The following is a 23,370-nucleotide window of genomic DNA, read 5'->3' as shown; positions in this document are numbered from 1 at the left end:
ATATTTCACAATATAGCACAACCCATTAGTCATAATCGGATAGCTGTGTGACAATACAAACTGCAATTACATAGCAGACATTTAGTCTTCAAATAGGTACTTACTGGTACGAGATAGATACGACATTTAACTATTTGGAATAACCTCATACAGGCACTCATAAGGGGCAATAGAATAATGGCAAGGGCTCCAATATTGTGTACCATATTGAAATCACACCCTGTGCATCTCTCCAGATACACATCTCAAGCCTCCACACACACACACAGTTACTCAGCTAAATAGCTAGATTTGTGAAGATAACGTACTTTTAGAATCATTATGCAAATGACTGTGACTGTACAATTAGTCTTTCTAGAGACCTGCAGGATAATGCAACAGCGATGGCACAGATCATTACAACAGTAAATGAAAAACATACTTTCCCCATTCCATTGGAAAGCAGATGTTACATGTGGGATAGGAGGTTGCCTCCCAGGCTAAATCTGTCTCAGAGCATTAAGGGTTCCCGCCAAAGACCAATGGCTGCTTTAGCACACCACCAGATATGTTGTATTACCTAATGCTACGTTACACCATGTATTCAGCCCACCTTTTCCACTACTTGGGTAATGTGTCCATGTTAAAACCTTTGACTTTTACATGTTACTGTTCTGATTGTCTTAACTTAAGTCGGCGAACATATTGAGACAGCAGTTTCTAACTCACACTATTTAGACGCAATGGGGTAAATGGGCTAAAGCAAACATCGCACAATAGAATCATGTGATTCACAGGAAAGAAGGAAATAGAACAACCCCAAATTATGCATTCTCACCTCCAACAGCATGAGAAAAACAAGCAGCGAATGATTAGGCCAATGATAGTTGTTGCTGTGAACAGGAGATGAGAGGGAAGGTGGGGATAATTCCACCACAGTACCTGCTATGGTTTACATCTCCACTCACTGGAGACACTAATACTGCGGATTTACATACAATATCAGTCTGTGTCCTACTAACACAGATATGGTGGATGAAACACTATTGAAGAGATCCACACTGCAGTGCAGAGACGTTATAGAAAAAAAGCGATCCTTTATGGTAAAGTAATGATTCTCTGCAGTAAGGTGCAATATCTTCCCAAGACGACATTCCTATAACATTTAACAGTTTCCTTTGTAAGAGTTCTTAGACGGAGAGATGGAGAAAAGCCTTGGGGTACTGAGGAGGAATCAGAAATTGCTCTGTTTGCTCAAGACAAGGACAGGAAGGAGAATTAAAAAAATCTCATTATAAGTAGCGTTTTCAGTGCCTAAGTACCCAATGGATCATACTTCAGCAGCACTAGACTAGCATTCCCCTCTTTGTGTTCCAACTGCAGCATTCCTCCCCCCAACCTGGTCTCAGACCATTGAATATTATTCTGTATGTAAATCCGAGACACTCCATTCATATAGTATGATATGTTACATTTCGTATGGTACTGTATGTATTAATTTGTGGATGTCCATCACCCATTTCGTATTACCGTAATTTCCGGACTATTGAGCGCACCTGAATATAAGCCGCACTCACTGAATTTTTTAAAAATTATTATTTTGAACATAAATAAGACGCACATGTCTATAAGCCGCAGGTGCCTACCGGTACATTGAAACAAATGAAACACGGCTTGTAACAAAAATAAAAAGGCTTTAAATGAAACACGGCTTGTAACAAAAATAAATAGGCTTTAACGAAACACGGCTTGTAACAAAAATAAATAGGCTTTAACGAAACACGGCTTGTAACAAAAAATAAAAAATTAGCAGTAAACAGTAGCCTACCAAGAAAGTCATTGCTCCAGACCAAGCTCCCGTGCAGCAGCTCTATTTCCTTTTCCAACAGCCAGATCAATCACCTTCAACTTGAAAGCTGCATCATATGCATTTCTCCGTGTCTTTGCCATGATGAGGGTGACAAAATGACTACCGTCATCAGAATGATGGGAAGTTTGAGAGCGCTCGATTTAATCTAAACAGTAAACAAAAAAGTTGTTTGACCTTAACCCGTTCGGCAATTTCATTGGTCTAATGAAAGCTTCATGCCGCCAAAAAAACTGAGCACGTCACAGAATGTGTTTTATTTTTAATTTTTATTTTATTTTATTTGAAAGCGGGAAAAATCCATATATTAGCCGCGTCATTGTTTAAGCCGCGAGGTTCAAAGCCTGGGAAAAAAGTAGCGGCTTATAGTCCAGAAATTACGGTATATGTGACAAATCGGATTATATGTTATCAATTTGAAAAACGTACAATATGTTCTGAATTTGCAAAACATACAATCTGTACGAATTTGTAAAATGTACAATATGTTACGAATTTGCTAAACGTATGATACGTTACAAATTCTAGCTAGGTGGCTAACGCTAGCTAGCTCGTTAACATTAGCTAGGCTAGGGGTTAGGGTTAAGTTTAGGAGTTAGGTTAAAGGGTTAGGGTTAGGTTAAGGGTTAGCTAACATGCTAAGTAGTTGCACAGTAGCTAAAAAGTAGTAAATAGTTGAAAAGCTGCCAATTAGCTAAAATTGTCCATGACGAGATTCAAACTGATGAACTTTGTTGCTAGACATTTGCGTTATATGCCTACCCATCCACCCAGAACAACCACCCTACTTAAGTAACTACTGTCTTTTGTAACCATAACAAACGTAACATATCATACTAAATGGAGTGTCTCGGATTTACGTACAGAATAATAGGAAATGCTCTGAGACCAGGTTGCTCCCCCAACTAATCCAAATAGCTTCATTCCATCAGAACATTACTAGCCAAGCATACCACAGATGACACTGCTACATCAGCACTTACTGTATTTACCGATGCTTTGATTTATAGATTTTTCTATTATCTCACATGAGTAAGGAATACTGTAAAAGCATGTTGCCTAATAGGGGATGTCGGTACACGTAAAGGGCGATGAGGAGTGATAAACTGATGTGACTAACTAGCGATATTGTTGGAGTGATATGCCTGAGCATGTATTTACATGAAACATGAAACACATTATACATTTTGTTCCTGGCCTGCGAAATAAAAGGATACAGTTCTTCAACTGAGACAACCCAACTCAAATGAATGGTAGTCTTGAAATATACAGGAGCTGTGTCGTTTGTTAGCCCTTTGATGGTTAATCAAACGTCCAAACACCCACTCAATTCACATCACGCTAGAGGTGAAGAGAGCCTTACAACACTCACGTTGAGGCAAAGAACTGCAATCCCATTAAAAAGAGGGAAACATGAAGCAAAGGTCTCCAAGGGCAACGCTTTAATAAAACAGACCCAAATGTACATAGTGGAACGCCATTTCCATTTTGCAGCTTGCCTTTACATTAACCTGCAGCATCAGCAGCTTTAGCTGCAGCTCTGGGCAGCGCCTGCCTGCAAGGCGATGACAACACAACGGATTGGGGGCAAGAGGCTGGGAGGGAGGGGGGGGGGGAGCTGTGGGTTAATGCTCTTCGCCTCAAATGTCAACAAGCATATTTATGAAATGTTCACTCCATCAGGCGTCCTCAGAGGACAGCCTCTACAAAACTGGTGGTGTAACGTAACGTGGCAAACAGAGCAGAGTCTCACTAGAGGGGGGCAATCACTGTACTGGATGTTCTGCTGCTTGGTCTGTAAGGCTGACACCAGACCCATTGTGACCTGGCAATAAAAACTAGAATGGTCATAACTTGCTAATTTTTTACAATTATTTGTGTTTTCCTTTTCTTTCACACCAAATAGAATCATACACACAAACAATAACTACATCTCCTCTGCCCAGACACGAATGCTTACACCTCCATCCCTATTGCCTGCATAATTGTTTTCCATTTGACCTTAAATTGTACCAATTCGTTTTTCTCGGTCACCCATGCTATTTCAATATTTCAGTAATAAATCATACAATTTTTCCATTGTGTTAATGATGGCAGATTGATTGATGAGAAGAGAATCGTCCAGCCAATTGGGTATCTCTATCAAGGCACAAGGCGAGACCCAGAAGCAGACACAGGAGGCAGATGGTTGGAGTCTTACAATGTTTATTCATCCAAAGGGGTAGGCAAGAGAATGGTCGTGGACAGGCAAAAAGGTCAAAACCAGATCAGAGTCCAATAGGTACCGAAGGGCAGGCAGAATCAAGTTCAGGGCAGGCAGGATGTTCAGGCAGGCAGGAAAGTAGTCCAGTTAGGCAGGGGTCAGAACCGGGAGGACTATAAAAAGAGAATAGAAAAGGAGTACGGGAAAAAAACGCTGGTTGACTTGACTAAACATACAAGATGAACTGGCACAGAGAGACAGGAAACACAGGGATAAATACACTGGGGAAAATAAGCGACACCTGGAGGGGGTAGAGAAAATCACAGGAACAGGTGAAACAGATCAGGGCGTGACAATCTCACTACATCCCCATGTCTTGAAATATTCAGACAGACGGATTAAAAGTATGTTTACATTGTAATACTTCTGACAGCCAACTTCCTAGCTCCGCCCATAACTTTTGGACTTCATAGCATTCCCAGAAAGCATGAATTATTGAGTCATTAATCAATTTACACCTAAGACTCTGCCGCTTTGCTGTAGAATTTGTGAATTTTGTACAATACATTCTATACATTAGTTTATACTGAATTAAGCATCATTTTTTATTAATTGTAATTTTGTTAGTTATGCTCCTACATTCTTGTGCCAACATCAGTTCTTTTTAAGTCTTGGTTCCAATAGTTTATATATTTTTCTAAGAGATTGTATTTTGGATCACTCTCTGCAAGGTCTTATAAAGCTTACCTATCATATGAACATTCTTTTCTGACTCAAATAAGATTACCTCGAGGTTGCTCTGATGTCCACATTTTTAAAAATCGAACTTTCATGATAAGTAACTTTTTTTTTGCATGTATTTGAAAATATATACACTGGCCAGTGCAAATTTGCTTTATAATTCTGCAATTTAAAAGGAACGGTCGAGCATGCTTTTGAGCTATAAACTCAGCAAAAAAAGAAACTGCCCTTTTTCAGGACCCTGTCTTTCAAAGATAATTCGTAAAAATCCAATTAACTTCACAGGTCTTCATTGTAAAGAGTTTAAACACTGTTTCCCATGCTTGTTCAATGAACCATAAACAATTAATGAACATGCACCTGTAGAACGGTCGTTAAGACTAACAGCTTACAGATGGTAGGCAATTAAGGTCACAGTTATGAAAACTTAGGACACTAAAGAGGCCTTTCTACTGACTCTGAAAAACACCAAAAGAAAGATGCCCAGGGTCCCTGCTCATCTGCGTGAACGTGCCTTAGGCATGCTGCAAGGAGGCATGAGGACAGGGCAAAGAAATTGCAATGTCCGTACTGTGAGACGCCTAAGACAGCACTACAGGGAGACAGGACGGACAGCTGATTGTCCTCCCAGTGGCAGACCACATGTAACAACACCTGCACAGGATCGGTACATCCGAACATCACACCTGCGGGACAGGTACAGGATGGCAACAACAATTGCCCGAGTTACACCAAGAATGCACAATCCCACCATCAGTGCTCAGAGTGTCCGCAATAGGCTGAGAGAAGCTGGACTGAGGGCTTGCAGGCCTTTTGTAAGGCAGGTCCTCACCAGACATCACCTGGACCAGATAGGACCGGCAAAAAGTGCTCTTCAGTGACGAGTCACGGTTTTGTCTCACCAGGGCTGATGGTCGGATTCGCGTTTATCGTCAAAGGAATGAGCGTTACACCGAGGCCTGTATTCTGGAGCGGGATCGATTTGGAGGTGGAGGGTCCATCATGGTCTGGGCTGGTGTGTCTCTGCATCATCGGACGGAGCTTGTTATCATTGCAGGCAATCTCAATGCTGTGCGTTACAGGGAAGACATCCTCCTCCCTCATGTGGTACCCTCCTGCAGGTTCAACCTGACCCTCCAGCATGACAATGCCACCAGCCATACTGCTTGTTCTGTGTGTGATTTCCTGAAACATTTACATTTTAGTAATTTAGCAGACACTTTTATCCAGAGAGACTTACAGTAGTGAATGCATACATTTCATACATTTTTTTCCCCGTACTGGTCTTGAACCCACAACCCTGGCGTTGCAAACACCATGCTCTACCTACTGAGCCACACAGGACAGGAATGTCAGTGTTCTGCCATGGCCAGTGAAGAGCCCGGATCTCAATCCCATTGAGCAAATCTGGGACTTGTTGGATCGGAGGGTGAGGGCTAGGGCCACTCCCCCCAGAAATGTCCAAGAACTTGCAGGTGCCATGGTGGAAGAGTGGGGTAACATCTCACAGCAAGAACTGGCAAATCTGGTGCAGTCCATGAGGAGGAGATGCACTACAGTACTTAATGCAGCTGGTGGCCACACCAGATACTGACTGTTACTTTTGATTTTGACCCCCCCCCCTTTGTTCAGGGAAACATTATTCCATTTCTGTTAGTCACATGTCTGTGGAACTTGTTCAGTTTATGTCTCAGTTGTTGAATCTTGTTATATTCATACAAATATTTACACATGTTAAGTTTGCTGAAAATAAACGCAGTTGACAGTGAGAGGATGTTTCTTTTTTTGTTGAGTTGCAGGTTGTCTTAGACCCCTTGCAGAACCTGGGGAGAACTATCATATACTGTACTCTGTAGCAACTTCTGCCTACAACTGTATTACTAAAGGAGAATTTTAATACTTAAACAAAGAGTCTGTGTTTCCTTTCTACTACCAATATATACGTTTGATAATTATATAGACCTGATCATCTGTTGAAGAAATTTGACCAACACTAACAAAATTGCAAAAGGGTTTTCTAATGATCAATTAGCCTTTTAAAATGATGAACTTGGATTAGCTAGCACAACGTGCTATTGGAACATAGAAGTGATGGTTGCTGATAATGGGCCTCTGTATGCCTATGTAGATATTCCATCAAAAATCTGTCGTTTCCAGCTACAATAGTCATTTACAACATTAACAATGTCTACACTGTATTTCTGATCAATTTGATGTTATTTTAATGAACAAAAAATGTGTTTTTCTTTCAAAAACAAGGACATTTCTAAGTGACCCCAAACTTTTGAACAGTAGTGTACATGCTGATTTAGAAATCAGAGCATGTCAGGCTATACTGTAGCTATACAACATTTAAAGCCATAGAAAACATAGAAAGTGAGTTAGGTTGAAATGAAACTAGGAGAGACAGACCTGGAGGGAGGGAGGTAGAGGGGCGAGGAGGAGAGAGAGGGGATCTAGGGAACTAGGGAGCTAGAGAGCATACAGCAACAGTCCTCATTCCGTTCCAGAACTGTCATGGCCAGGTCTTATGGATGAGCAGGAGACACCAATGGGGAGAGTATGAGACAAGCTGCTTAGGCTCTGGTGGGACTCCCAGCCTATCAATACCATCAATCACCTGGCCCAACACGTCACAACGCATTACTACTGTCACTGAGATGCCCTATAAAGGAACAAGACAGGTACTCTCTCCAGACCTTTGCTCTCGTTGATGCCCCCACTCTAAGTAACAACTTAGGAATTGGAAAGAATGCTGCTCCAAGTTCTAATCAGAACATATCTCACTTGAATAAGGCCCACCTGCCGTTTTCTCTCAACTGATAATATCGATGTCTATTTAATGTCTCTCATTTGATCACTTTCTGTCTTTTCAAAGTTTGATCATTTGTGTTAGGCAGCTTGTGGCACCATTCTGGCAGACCGTTTGAAATGAGACTCAGAGTGCCCCCACTAAGCTCTCCTCATAGCATGAGATTTAAATGATGAAACTGATGTTGATTAATAAATCATACCGACAAATCGACTCCTCTGTCTGTAAGAGAGAAAATAAGAGTTGAAGAAGAAGTGAACTCGGTTTAATCACTTTCCCGTAGTTGGAGGGGAAGATCCGCATTATGAGGCTGAACTTGTCGGCTCTTGGTTAACAAGATGTATTGTGACCACAGGCGTGCAGAGAGAGACGTAGAGAAGAGTTGAATGGAGAAAAGGCCCAGGTCTCCACTAATCATTGCACGATGAGCCCTTAAGCCCAAAGTGGATGGTGGGTTAGAATGTTGCGTCCCTGAAAGACAGATCCAGCTCATTTAAACTTTCGGGCCAACAAGAAGCAGAGGAAGAGAGAGAGAAAGAGAGAGTGAGAGAAGCCAGGAGAAGATAAATTAAGCCAAAGCTGTGACATCATGCCGTAATATTTGACTTTGACTCCATTTTCATAACTACTGTTTTTAACTTTTCTCTCTCTCTTCTAAAATTCAACAATATCTGTTTGATAAAATGCACCAAATCAAACAGCCTGTAGATCGACTGTTCAACGCTATCTATGTGAAAACACCTGTAGCGTATCGTGTCCTTCAGGACACTAGCTCACTGTGTTGTAGCGCACAGACTTGTCTCCTGATGAGAAGCCTAAACCTACATGCAGGCAGTACAGTGTTGGACAGTACTGCCATCCATGCGTGATATCACGGTTTCTTAATCCCAAAAGCATACCACTATTTGACTGAACTACATTTGCAAACTGTCATTCCACTTCTGGTTTTGAGAGACACGGTACACTTCACTGAAATATTCTGTGAGTAACCCTGACCCTCTATTTCGTGCTGGAGACAAAGATAGAAACATTATTTCAGCCGGCTGTTTAGCTAGTTAGTGCTGAACTGATACTGTATGTACACTAAGTTGTTAGTAGGAGACACACACACACACACACACACACACACACACACACACAAAAAAAAACATAACTTGAAGCCATCACAACACTTCACATTAGGAAGGTGCCAAAATGTGTTTACGTGGCAGATTCAGCTATAGCACTTCCAGGGAAAACACAAACTTCACATAATGCAATATCAACAGCAGCAGCAGCAGAGACCTCATGCCATGGATCTCATTAGCACACCTGAACCATGCCCTACGATTCTATGCTAATTCAAGACGCACAGCAAACAAAGAAGTACAACTTAATGTTGTGCACTGTATGCAATGAAAGTGAATTACTTTTAATTTGTGTGTGACTTTATGTCCTGCACTATATTAGACAATGTGTGTGCGCAGTGAAGCACACAAAACAAGAGACAGAAAGCAAGGAATGACTGGTTGATCTATGTCCCTCCTAGTTTGAGTCTTACTGGCCTGGAGGCTGGCTTCTCATCTTCCTCCTCCTCCTGCCCACCCCTCAATCACTCCCATATCCCCCCCCCCCCCCAAAGGTCCCCAGGTCTGCATGTACAGTTGAAGTCGGTAGTTAACATACACTTAGGTTGGAGTCATTAAAACTCATTTTTCAACCGCTCCACAAATTTCTTGTTAACAAGCTATAGTTTTGGCAAGTCGGTTAGGACATCTACTTCATGCATGACACAAGTAATTTTTCCAACAATTGTTTACAGACTATTTCACTTATAATTCACTGTATCACAATTCCAGTGGGTCAGAAGTTTACATACACTAAGTTGACTGTGCCTTTAAACAGCTTGGAAAATTCCAGAAAATGATGTCAAGGCTTTAGAAGCTTCTGATAAGCTAATTGACATAATTTGAGTCAATTGGAGGCGTACCTGTGGATGTATTTCAAGGCCTACCTTCAAACTCAGTGCCTCTTTGCTTGACATCATGGGAAAATCAAAAGAAAGCAGACAAAAAATTGTAGACCTCCACAAGTCTAGTTCATCATTGGGAGCAATTTCCAAACGCCTGAAGGTACCACGTTCATCTGTACAAACAATAGTATGCAAGTATAAACGCCATGAGACCACGCAGCCATCATACCGCTCAGGAAGAAGACGCATTCTGTCTCCTAGAGATGAACATACTTTGTGCGGAAAGTGCAAATCAATCCCAGAACAACAGCAAAGGACCTTGTGAAGATGCTGGAGGAAACAGGTACAAAAGTATCTATATCCACAGTAAAACAAGTCCTATATCGACATACCCTGAAAGGCTGCTCAGCAAGGAAGAAGAAACTGCTCCAAAACCGCCATAGAAAAGACACACTATGGTTTGCAACTGCACATGGGGACAAAGATCGTACTTTTTGGAGAAATGTCCTCTGGTCTGATAAAAGAAAAATAGAACTGCTTGGCCATAATGACCAATGTTATGTTTGGTGAAAAAAGGGGGAGGCTTGCAAGCCGAAGAACACCATCCCAACCATGAAGGACGGGGGTGCAGCATCATGTAGGGGCAGCAGGTAGCCTAGTGGTTAGAGCGTTGGACTAGTAGCCGAAAGGTTGCAAGATTAAATCCCCGAGCTGACAAGGTAAAAATCTGTCGTTCTGTCCCTGAACAAGGCAGGTAACCCACTGTTCCTAGGTTGCAATTGAAAATAAGAATTTGTTCTTAACTGACTTGCCTAGTTAAATAAAGGTAAAATAAAAAATGTTGTGGGGGTGCTTTGCTGCAGGAGGGACTGGTGCACTTCACAAAATACATGGCATCATGAGAGGGAAAATGATGTGGGTATATTGAAGCAACATCTCAAGACATCAGTCAGGAAGTTAAGCTTGGTCGCAAATGGGTGTTCCAAATGGAGAATGACCCCAAGCATACTTCAAAAGTTGTGACAAAATGGCTTAAGGACAACAAAGTCAAGGTTTTGGAGTGGCCATCATAAAGCCCTGACCTCAATCCCATAGAACATTTGCGGGCAGAACTGAAAAAGTGTGTGTGAGCAAGGAGGCCTACAAACCTGACTCAGTTACACCAGCTGTCAGGAGGAATGGGCCAGAATTCACCCAACTTATTGTGGGAAGCTTGTGGAAGACCCAAGTTAAACAATTTAAAGGCAATGCTACCAAATACTAATTGAGTGTATGTAAACTTCTGACCCACTGGGAATGTGATGAAAGAAATAAAAGCTGAAATAAATCATTCTCTCTACTGTTATTCTGACATTTCACATTCTTAAAATAAAGTGGTGATCCTAACTGACCTAAGACAGGGAATTTTTACTAGGATTAAATGTCAGGAACTGTGAAAAACTGAGTTTAAATGTGTTTGGTTAAGGTGTATGTAAACTTCTGACTTCAGCTGTATCTGTCCCCTCAGCCTCTGCCATGAGTCACAACCTGAGGGATGAAGCATCACCATGCTGAAAGGCCTCACCCAGTTTACCTCCTGTCAAGTGTCATCATCATCATCATATTCTCTTTGTACCATTGCCCCCTCTAGTTAGGCTCTGTCACAGATTTTTGATTCAAGCGCACAGTGACATCCCCATCTCCAAAAGGAGCCAATGGAGAAGAGAATATGCGGTGTTCATTTGTTAATTTGGTGGTTACGAGTTGTTTACAGCACCATGACAACAGTGCCATGACAACAGTGTCAAAGAGTCAAGATGTCTTTTGATCCATTGTACATGACTGCTAGATTGTGTGGGTTACGCAGTTCAATGCCAGACTAAATAATGTAATGCTGTGGGCACTGTAGGAGGCTGTGAGGTCACAAACAATGTTCCGCCCCCTAACACCCTACAGGTGGAGTTTCATAGATAGAGAATCCGCCTTGGAGAAAGAGAAAGGGAGAAACAAAGAGCAGAAACTCAGCTCTAACTCATTACCCCAACTAACTCATCCCCCATGCCCTGTTTATTTTGCTCATATCCAAAAAATCCAGAGAAATACCATTCCACAGAGACCTAAACATGCCACTTCAGTGGGATCAAGCTTGCTGAGTCATGAGGGAGCAGTGAATAGTAACTGCGTCTCAGAGAAAAAGCTTGCTTCATTCACTCTCTGTTCTTTCAAATCTGCCCTCCTCATACCGTTCCATATTCCCTGCTGGACCTGTAAATCTGAATGTCTAACTCCTCCACCACCTAGCTGTGCACTGTGATGGAGGCTCTTTGCTCCATATGTCTGAGCAGATGAAGAAGCTGGCTGAGGCTAGTCGTTTTTCCTGTGGTCACACTCAGAGTCCAGGGAGGGAGTCATCTCATTGTGAGCCCTGTATCATGCAGAGCACAGGACAGAGAGATGGAAGGGGAAAGCGGCGCAGACACACAGGCTAGTCTGTGTCCAATGAAAGGATGTATGGTGTCTTTGAAGCATTGCAGGGGTTTTTCTTTGCAGGGAGGAGACAACAACAAGGGCAGGCAAAGGGGCCTAAAGAAGTAGAGTTGATGGGAGATTGTAAACGAATCCACTAAAGTCAGAGGTATAGCACCTCTTCCTGTGACCTCATAAGGAAAGGACTTTAACAGCATCAGTCCACTCTAACCTTCAGACAATACGAATGGTGTGGAGGAGGAAAAGCTAATAAAGAAGTATATAGACATACAGTTTTTTTTACCCTGCCTTTTCCAAACTGTTGAAACCTTTCCTCTGCTCTGCTGCAGAACCAGACAAATCTGAGGTCAGTGTTCTGTCTTAGGTGGCCTGTGGTCAAGGTGAGGCCAGAGTTCTGCTCTGCAGCTGGACAGAAAGTGCCTGCCAACCCATTTTACTATGCTGCTTTTGTAGAGCACTTAACCTGCCATGTTCATTACAGAAGACCAACCCCCATTATCCTCCCCCTAGAAAAAAACCTGTGAATCTACTAAGCATTTGACGTCAGGAGGCATCTTTTGGACGGATTTATTTAGTCCTCCGGACGGCCTTGATTTCAAGTATATTTTTGGTCCGGTCCGAACTGGCCTACATTTGGCCCAAACATATACGTTCAGATTTGGTCTGGACTGGGCGTTGATTTAGCCCAAACAGATCTGAACCAATCGTAGTCATCTATGATTCACAAGTTTGGACAGCACAGTACAGTAGACCACAACAGAGTAAAGTACATTACAGTACATAGTAAGCACACTAAAGTACAGTAAAGTAAAGAAAAGTAAAGTATAGTGTACTGTATTGTACCCCACTTTACTCTAATGTACTCTACTGAACTAAACTGTACTCTACTCTACTAAATTAAACCAAACTGTACTGTACTGTATTCTTCTCTAGACGTCTATGATTAGTTCAGATTTGGATCGGGTCTGCACCGACCAAATTTGTACTTGTTTGGGGCGGGGCTCATTTGAATAATACCATCATGCTTTGCAAGTGTTGGTTTTACATATACATTTTGATCATTCAGCAGACGCTCTTATCCAGAGTGACTTACAGTCAGTGCTTTCAACTAAGGTTGATGAACAACTACATATCCCAGTCATAGCAAGAGAAAATCCGTAACCGTTACTCAGAATGTTATTGTACACTGCGTGCACAATTATTAGGCAAGTGAGTATTCTGATCTTATCATTGTTTCTATTCACATTTTCGAACTCCAAACCATATAAACTTTAATGCTTATTGGATTTAATCATTTTCAGGTGATATGTATTTGTGTAATGAGGGAGGGTGTGGCGAAAGTGAATAACACCTTATATCAAGGTGTGCATAATTATTAGGCAGCCTCATCACCTCAGGCAAAATGGGCCAAAAAAGAAATTGAACTGACACTGAAAAACCAAAAATGTAAAATGCCTTTCAGACGGATGCGACACTCTTTAAATAGCTAAACTATTGAGGCGTGACCACCGGACATTCAAACGTTTTGTTGTGAATAGTCAACTGGGGTGTAAAAAACGCATGGGGAAGAAAAGGCACAAATTAACTGCAAAAGACTTGAGAAGAATTAAACGTCAAACTACCAGGAACCCATTATCCTCCAGTGCCACCGTATTCCAGAACTGTAACCTACCTGGAGTGTTCAGAAGTACAAGGTGTAAAGTGCTCAGAGACATGGCCAAGGTCAAGAAGACTGAAACAAGACCACCACTGAATAAGATTCACAAGTTGAAGCGTCAAGATTGGGCAAAGAAATACCTGAAGACAGATTTTTCAAAGGTTTTATGGACAGATGAAATGAAAGTGACTCTTGATGGACCAAATGGATGGGCCCGTGGCTGGATCAGTAATGGACACAGGGCACCACTTTATGTCAGGTGCCAGCAAAGTGAAGGAGGGGTATTGATCCAGTATGGGCTGCTATCATTGAGGATGAGGTAGTTGGACCTTTTCGGGTTGAAGATGGACTGAAACTCAACTCCCAAACCTACTGCCAGTTTCTGGAAGATTCTTTCGTCAAACAGTGGAACAGGAAAAAGTCCTCAGCATTCTAGAAGGCCATGATCTTTATGCAGGACAATGCTCCATCACATGCATCCAAGTACTCCACTGCTTGGCTAGCCAGCAAGGGCCTCAAAGATGCCTGAATAATGACCTGGCCCCCTTCCTCACCTGACTTAAATCCTATTGAGAATTTGTGGGCCCTTCTCAAACGTGAGATTTACAGTGATGGAAGACAATACACCTTTTTGAACAGCATTTGGGAGGCTGTGGTTGCTGCTTCAGCGAAAATTGATCGTGAACAGATCAAGAAACTGACAGACTCCATGGATGGAAGGCTCATGGCAGTTATTGAAAATAAGGGTGGCTATATTGGTCACTGAATATTTTTGAAAGGCCAAAAATGTGATATAATTGTCATTTTGTGTTACTTATCTGTTACACTTACTCTAAAAATTGAGAATCAACAAGTGAGTTGGGAGAAATTATTTTTGTAATTTAGTTGCCTGATAATTCTGCACACTAATAGTTGCCTAATAATTGTGCACACTTATATATTTCCCTGAGAAAGACAAAACTCACTTTTCCTTTTGAGGTTTGAGGTTCAATAACATTTTGGATTGACTGAGAGCATTGTGTTTGTTCAACAGTAAAATGAATCCCGAGGAATACAATGTGCCTAATAATTGTGCAGGCAGTGTAGTGGGAGAGGGGTCTGTTGGTTTATTCTGTAGGTCGACTACTTTAAGCATCATCAACATCTGGAAAATATGGATTCTAACCTTTCATTCAGCAACTGACATTAATGTGTTGTCAACTTCTGGAAAATATATTTTCAATGTCTTTTCAACATAATTTTGCTTACTGGCAAGTTGTAACTATAAATCTTTCATTTGATTTTTTTTATCTGCACTCACCAATTTTGTGGGCTTCAGTTTAGTTTTAACTACAATGATCACATAGGCCTATTTCTGACACATTCAATATTGTATTTTTTTACTTTGTCTTTTTTAGTAGACTGTGCACACACGCACTCACACACGCACAAACCCAAACACACACACAGTTTATGAACTGCATCATTGCCTTGTACCCTGTTTTAAAGCAACTAATCAGCACAGCTTTGTGTTCAGTCACAGTGAGCAGATGCACGTAGGTTCTCTGAATCAAATATTGATGAGAGTGCTTTGATGAAAATCTAAGTTGCATTAAAATTAGATATGTTTTCTCTTGACTCAATTTCATCCCGCTTTGACATAAGTTCTACATTTCTCTTTTCTTTCGTTCGTGACCAGTTTGGAGAGCATAATCTATATTTTACATTACAGTAGCCTATCAGTGAATATACCAGTTCATGATCTATCTTTTACATTACAGTAGCCTATCAGTGAATATACCAGTTGATAATGACGTTTGATTGAGCAGAATCTGATTAAATATAAATCAGACATCCGAGTAACCCTCGATAACAGTCATATTTTCGATATATTCCAAGGTTATGTAGCCTATCCTACCTGTTCAGTGATTCTGTGTTGTTTCCAATAATTTGACAAAGTCACAATGGAAAAGGCTATCTGGAAAGTCTGGATACATGTAAAACTATTGAAAAGAATAGAGATATGTTTCATTTCTCAATACGTTAAGTTGCCTACCATTACAGCCTTCAGGTTGGTGTCGCATTGCCAGTTATTATACAGTGTCCTGAGTAGGCTAAATCAATTCAACATATCCCGACGGAAGTGAGTAAATACATCACACGTTGGCTTGTCCGCAAGGTTAATGTGCATTTTCTCACTTAAAACAAATACACCTTTTTCATTTAATGACAGCACCGCATTCTCTCATCAGCAACACCTCAACGCCGAGGCAGCCTACACTTCTCTCTGCTGCCGTTATGGCTAGGAGAACCTGTTACCTTAAAACAATTATGTGCACAACACAAACAGCAGGTTGTTGCTTGTGAATGAAACATTGCAGTATATCATATCGACGATGGCGTTCCATGCCTCATTGGCACATACACAAAACATTGGACAACAATAGATGTACAACCAGACACACACAAAACACACATTCTCACCAGAAAACAACGTTTCTTCTTGCTCTTATTTTCTTCCGACTTTTGATTTTCTTTCCGTCAATAGGCGCTGTTTTGGCCCAACTGATTTCTCCGGCAATTCTTATTCCACTGGATTTTGAAGTGTTTTTTTTTTTGCTACGGGGAAATTATGAGAGGGAAAGCGCTGTCATCGTGGAAAGCCTGCCCTCTTCAAACTAACCTTCCCGCCCCCTCCTTCTACCCTTCTCAGATTGGTGCTGGCTACCAGCAGATCCCCCACCCCAGAGGTGTGTTTCAAACCCGTCGTCCCTCATCACGTACACACGGTGACAGTGGACATCCGCTGAGGGCTCACCGGGTTGCCTACCGGTTACCAATAAACACTGGTATGCCGCTCACGGTTGTTGCAGACTCTGTTCTCTCACCTCTTTAGATGCAGACTGATGCTCGACCTGAAACTACCGTAGCAGGTTCGTATTTCCAAGAACACTGTTTGCGCACATGTTCAACTACTGTTGCTACCATACATGTGCCCTAAATTAATATGGAAAACAGTCACAAAACAACTTTAAAATGTCTATTGCCAAATATGTTTTGGGGTAAGCAGCTAAACTACCACCAAACACTACAGTCTATGCGCAATTAGCATGGGAACGAGGTTTTAACTAACTTTCATCATCAGTTTAGAAGCAGCCACCCCAAACTGCCTATGTCTTCTCCATCAACTTCATGTGGTCTGAACAGGCGTACACATTGGCTTTCCTCAGACAATGTTCTGCCCTGACCCATGTCCCATATTGTTTCATTATGCACAAAAGCAAGTTAGGCTACATACTGTACAGTACCAGTCAATAGTTTGGACACAGCTACTCATTCAAGTGTTTTTCTTTATTTTTACTATTTTCTACATTGTAGAATAATAGTGAATACATCAGCATTATGAAATTACACATATGGAATCATGTGGTAACCCAAAAAGTTTTAAACAAATCAAAATATATTTTAATATTTGAGATTCTTCAAAGTTGCCACCCTTTGCCTTGATGACAGCTTTGTACACTCTTGGCATTCTCTCAACCAGCTTCATGAGGTAGTCACATGGAATGCATTTCAATTAACAGGTGTGCCTTGTTAAAACTTAATTTTTGGAATTTCTTTCCTTCTTAATGTGTTTGTGCCAATCAGTTGTGCTGTGACAAGGTAGGGGTGGTATACAGATGATAACCCTATTTGGTAAAAGACCAAGTCTATATTATGGCAAGAACAGCTCAAATATCCAAAGAGAATTGACAGTCCATCATTACTGTAAGACATGAAGGTCAGTCAATCTGGAAAATTTCACAAACTTTGAAAGTTTCTTCAAGTGCAGTCGCCACAGGAATGGAAGCCCCAAAGTTACCACTGCTGCAGAGGATAAGTTCATTAGAGTTAACTGCACCTCAGATTGCTGCCCGAATAAATGCTTCACAAAGTTCAAGTAACTGACACATCTCAACATCAACTGTTCAGAGGAGACTGCGTGAATCAGACCTTCATGGTCGAATTGCTGCAAAGAAACCACTACTAAAGGACACCAATAATAATAAGAGACTTGCTTGGGCCAAAAAACACAAGCAATGGACATTAGACCAGTGGATATCTGTCCTTTGGTCTGATGAGTCCAAATTTGAGATTTTTGGTTCCAACCGCCTTGTCTTTGTGAGACGCATAGCAGGTGAACGAATGATCTCCGCATGTATGGTTCCCACCATGAAGCATGGAGGAAGTGGTGTGATGGTGTGGGGGTGCTTTGCTGATGACACTGTCATGTGATTTATTTAGAATTCAAGGCACACTTAACCAGCAAGGCTACCACAGCATTCTGCAGCGATACGCCATCCAATGTGGTTTGCGCTTAGTGGGACTATCATTTGTTTTTCAACTGGACAATGACCCAACATACCTCTAGGCTGTGTAAGGGCTATTTGATCAAGAAGGAGAGTGACGGAGTGCTGCATCAGATGACCTGGCCTCCACAATCACCCGAAATCAACCCAATTGAGATGGTTTGGGATGAGTTGGACCGCAGAGTGAAGGAAAAGCAGCCAACAAGTGCTCAGAATATGTGGGAACTCCTTCAAGACTGTTGGGAAAGCATTCCAGGTGAAGCTGCTTGAGAGAATGCCAAGAGTGTGCAAAGCTGTCATCAAGGCAAAGGGTGGCTACTTTGAAGAATCTAAAATATAAAATCTATTTTGATTTGTTTAATACTTTTTAGGTTACTACATGATTCCATGTGTTATTTCATAGTTTTGATGTCTCTTCACTGAGAGTGTATAAGTGAATCTAGTTTTAATAAGAGTAACTGAGTTGAACTTTCTAGCTAATTAGCCAAATACTTGTATTGTAGCACCATTGTGTTGATATTTCTATACGCCTCCAGTCTCTTTATTTAGACCAGTCATTTTTTTTACTACAGACCCTTGAAACCCATCAACTACTTCTGAAATGTATTGTACCTGGCACTACGTTTGGTTCTGCAGTCTGATTGTGCTGAAGTTCACCCAAGATGTGCTGTTTCTCTCTCATTTTATTGATCAAACATTATTTTTTAAGATCAGTGCCAGTGCAAATCAAAGAGATTATCACTGGGATGAGATAGACTTGCAGACTTCCAAAAATAAAAGTTATTCCTCTTGACATTGATTTGAAAGGCTTAATCATGTGTTTGGTCTTGTTTCTCAGCATAATCAAAGGACAGTTGAAAATCTATCTAGGACACCAGATAGCATTGGCTTCCAATAGGTAGTTATGGCGGACAGAGCCTTCCACTCGAAGCAGTGTGGCAAATAGGTGATAGTACAGCCGAGGTGACATGAGAGTAAGATTTTAAGATGACTGGGTCATTTTCTGAAGTGAGTCGACTCGCTGACTCGATCCAAACCTCTAATCTTCAAGAGCACATTGCTGTCTCAAAGGTCAGAGGAGCTTTTCCTCCTGTGTTTGTCTATGGGCTCTCTGGGCTGCTTTTCATGCTGCACACCTCTGGGCAGAGATCAGAGCTGACCACATGTCCACGGCTAGAGCCAGGTGACAGGAGGAAGGATGGCTGCTAACAGACAGGCAGACCGTGTTTGATTCTGACCACTTTTAAATGCACAGGGAACTCAATCGCAGTATGCTGGAGCATAAATCATTGGCCTTTATAAGAGGCCGGTTCCAAATAAAGTGCTGATTGCCTTGTATAGACGTGATGACACACTCACATTACATTATACACTGTTGTCTCTCCCTCAAAGTCCAGCCTTATTTTACTTCCTGAAAAGGAGTTGACGCAAAGTATTGATTTATGCATTTAGCGCACAGTGATGTAAGGGGAAGTCAGTCATCGTCTCTGTGGCAGAGAGAGAGAGAAGTACAGAACATGGCGGTTGCTTTGCGATGAACAGGAAAGACACACTGTTCATGCTTCAGAATTCGTTTCCGCAGAGGTGCTGACCATATAGTAAGCCACAAAATGAACACCTCCATTATTAAGACGTAGTGGATTTTCTGAGATGTAATTAAACTAACATATCATGATGAGTTGCCAGCCTGTGTCCGTGGGTCAAAGCTTGTGTCGCTAGCGATATTCAGTTAGCTGATGAATGTGATCTATTGTACACAGAGCCAGGGGAATAAGAATGCTAGTGACAACCTTTTTTTGTTTATAGAGCATGTCACAGACCTATAGTGAATTAGCTAAGCCTTTTATAGCTTAGAGACAAAACTAACTGCATTTGACTGTAGTCATTGGTTTTTCAAACAGATTTGAGGCCAGTCTTTTCCCACCCATTTGGCTATGTTGAGGTCAAGTTTAACTTGACCTTGATTGTGCTCTTGTAAGAATTCTATTTTCAGTTGCACTCCACTTGACATCTCTATTGTAATGCTTTAGAGTGTATAACACTGTCATAGGACTGACATAACAGATGTCATGACGAGTCATAACAGCTGATGTTAAATTATGACATATGACATTGAATTGTCATTTCACAATCTCATGCCATTGCCATACAGTATTGAGATGACATCAGTTGTTATGATTCCTAAAATGACATCTGTTACATCAGTCCCATGGCAGGGTTATGTAGGTATTATGACAGCGGGTTCAAATGAAGTGTTATTTTATTTTCCTCTAGTTCCTTCACTCTTATAAAATAAGTTGCTATCTATAACCTAAAAGGATTCTTCAGCTGTCCCCATAGGAGAACCTTTTGAAGAGGGTTCTACATGGAACCCAAAAAGGTTCTCCTATGGCGATAGCCAAAGAGCCCTTTTGGAATGCTTTTTTCTAAGATTGTTGCTGGTACGGTGTCAGAAGTTGAAACATAACAAATATGTCCCTTTGTTATTTGATTGTTTATTTCACATGTGCAGTGCTTGCTAATTGTGTTTTATTCCGATTTTTTTTATTTCTTCTATCACTAGTGATACCATTATTTGCAACAATCCTTACTTTTGAATGTTTGAGGAATTTCATTACAATACATTGTGCGTATCTTCTTTCCTCAAAAGCGTCCCTTTTTAACGGATACAAGTGCTGCATAGCACATAACCTATTTTAATCTCATATACATTTAAAATAGAAGGTATTGGACAATCCCAGTTTCCCGCTCTGCCCATATTTCATTGTTTTCCCCACCTTATTCAATATTTATTGCATACATATTGTCTGCCCCTTTGTTGCAGATTCAGTTCATGCGTTTCATGATTTATGGGTAATTTCATATTGCCTGCAGTTCACAGCAGAAAGCTTACAGCAAGATAGTAGTGAAGGAAATAAAGTTAAACTCTCCAAAGGTTTTCCTAATGTAGACTACCACTGACTGAGACACTGGTGTGATAGCATTGTGTGGCGTTTGGACGGATGAATAGCTTAATCTTCTGTTAACATTGTGATTTCTGAATCTAGCCTGTAGATTTGTCTCTGTTTAAACGGACCTATCCCTCACTTGCCTTCCTCGGGTGTACAAATGGATATTGATATTTTTTTAGACTTGTTTCCCCCCTCCTTTCCAGATGACTAATTGAAATACATTTCAGGCACCAATTTGACATCTGGTTGAAATTGAGTTGGTACATTTTTACGCCTTATTTAATGGACTTAAATGGCCTGAGTTGACAAAGATCGATGAGGCATATAAATTGAGAATCTGTACAAACTGAATTCTAGCAGGGACATATAGGCTAGCACGGACTAATAGTAAGTGTATGCATGTACAGTACATGATAGCCTTCTCTGTGCAGTAGACTGCTGTCCTTTGAAATGGAGCTGCCCCACAGCGGAGTGGGCAGTAGCACCGTTGAGGGTGCTGGTGGGGGTGAGGCATTGTGCTATGGCTTTTCCTTCTGCCTCCAGCCCTTCCCACCACATCAGGCCATCTTGGCCAGCTTGGCACAGACAAACCCAGAGAGTGGGAAGGATTCAGTCTCATCTCTTTCACAACACTTAGTCTCCTCAACATTTGCTGTAGTCAGTGCAGCTGTACAGTATTTTTGGGCTGCTTTGACAGCTCATGTCAACCTGCGAGCTACAGTGAGACTGGTATGGTCTTATACAGTGATCAGGCTAATAAGGTTTGTATGTAGCCTCCTCCTCAGACTGGAACCCAGGTAGATCTCCTTGGTGGCAGACAGGAAGAGGCTGACAGGGATGTTCAGCATTGAGGACCCCCAAGGCATCATTAAGGGGGAAGCACACAGGCCTGGATACACTCATCACATTTATGTCAGCTCTGGGATCTCCTGTATTGATATGAAACCACAGGACCAATACAGCCTCTGTCAACAGTCACCTGAACAGGTTTTGGGTAGGTGGGGAATGGATTGTAGCAGCGAGCAGTGAAGGAGGAGAGTTATTGGTATAGAGCTACACCAAGGAGCACTCATAATTGTATCTCTCTCTCTCTCTCTCTCTCTCTCCCTCCCTCCCTCCCTCCCTCCTTCCCTGTCACTCACATTCACGCTGAACCACCTCAAGGTGCATGTACAGCAACGTTGATGCACATTTGCACAAGAAAGCACAAAGGGAAACACATGCACTTCCTCATCAATAATTTTCAGCCGTTCGCATGCAAGCCTGTGCCAAAAACCATAACATGCTTTGCGGAGCAGAGCTAGACATATATTGGGAATATTTTGAAGTGTGTGTGTGTGTGTGTCTGTGTCTGTGTCTGTGTGTGTGTGTGTGTGTGTGTGTGTGTGTGTGTGTGTGTGTGTGTGTGTGTGTGTGTGTGTGTGTGTGTGTGTGTGTGTGTGTGTGTGTGTGCATCAACAGCATAGGGGAGAATGTAATGAGCAGGTTCAGCAGACTGATACAGGTGCTTTACCCTGGCATTGGCCAGCCACAATGACAAATGGGCCTGGACTCCTCGTTCGATCTAAGTGAGCAGGACTGTAAGATGCTGGGAATTTGGTATAAATCAGCCCCATGAGCCCAATGTGACTCCCTTTGCCTCAGTTAGTGTGCCACAGAAAAAGGTTTAATCATTTAGCTAGGATGCTATTGTATTCTAGCAAAAATAGGTCTTTGGCACAGTGAAATAGTAAATATATAAAGGGGTTCATAAACTTCTTCCCAGCTTTCAGATGAAAGGAGGCTTATGCAAATCATTTCATACCGCAGTCCTTCAAGATAGCTGGGTTTTGGCTTTTCTCCTGTTGGGTTTGCTGCTGGCTTGTTGTTCTGCATTCACTGCACAACAAAGACATCTGCACACAGACACTCTCAAGACGCACACACACTCTAAAAGACACACACAGAACCGAGTGGCGCAGCGGACTAAGGCACTGCATCTCAGTGCTAGAGGCGTCACTACAGACCCTTGTTCGATCCTGGGCTGTATCACAACCGGCCGTGATCGGGAGTCCCATAGGGTGGCGCACAATTGGCCCAGCGTCGTCCAGGTAGGCAGTCATTGTAAATAAGAATATGTTCTTAATGGACATGCCTAGTAAAATATTTTTTTCGACAACAATAATCTATGAATATGCATGTACATGCATGCTGTAACACATCATGGAGCATTATAATAGTTCCATAAGCATTGATGAAGCATTGGTAAAGACAAGTGGGTCCGAGTAAGCTTTTAGTCTGAATAAGTTTTCATGTTTGGCAGTTTACCAAAATAAACGCTTCTCTGAGAAAGTGGAAAAGGTCACAAAGGACAGACAAATATCCTATTATTTTTAGGACTTCATGGGATTTTAGTTAGTTATGCAGTTTCTCCCT

General features: G+C 41.6%; 1 protein-coding gene across 2 annotated transcripts in view; it reads right to left on the bottom strand.

Moving 5' to 3' along the window:
• LOC115154643 (gamma-aminobutyric acid receptor subunit alpha-3-like) overlaps positions 1-16,228 on the bottom strand; it is a 160,572-nt gene extending 144,344 nt beyond the window's left edge. For both annotated transcript variants that reach the window (XM_029701089.1, XM_029701090.1), the window contains exon 1: positions 16,140-16,228. The gene's annotated coding sequence lies outside the window, so the exon portion shown is untranslated. The remainder of the gene's footprint in view (positions 1-16,139) is intronic.
• Positions 16,229-23,370: the final 7,142 nt, after the last annotated feature.

The sequence above is a fragment of the Salmo trutta genome, chromosome 19, assembly GCF_901001165.1.
Source record: "Salmo trutta chromosome 19, fSalTru1.1, whole genome shotgun sequence".
Taxonomy (NCBI): domain Eukaryota; kingdom Metazoa; phylum Chordata; class Actinopteri; order Salmoniformes; family Salmonidae; genus Salmo; species Salmo trutta.
Note: the sequence above shows the minus strand (reverse complement) of the source record. Positions and strands in the feature narration are given on the sequence as shown.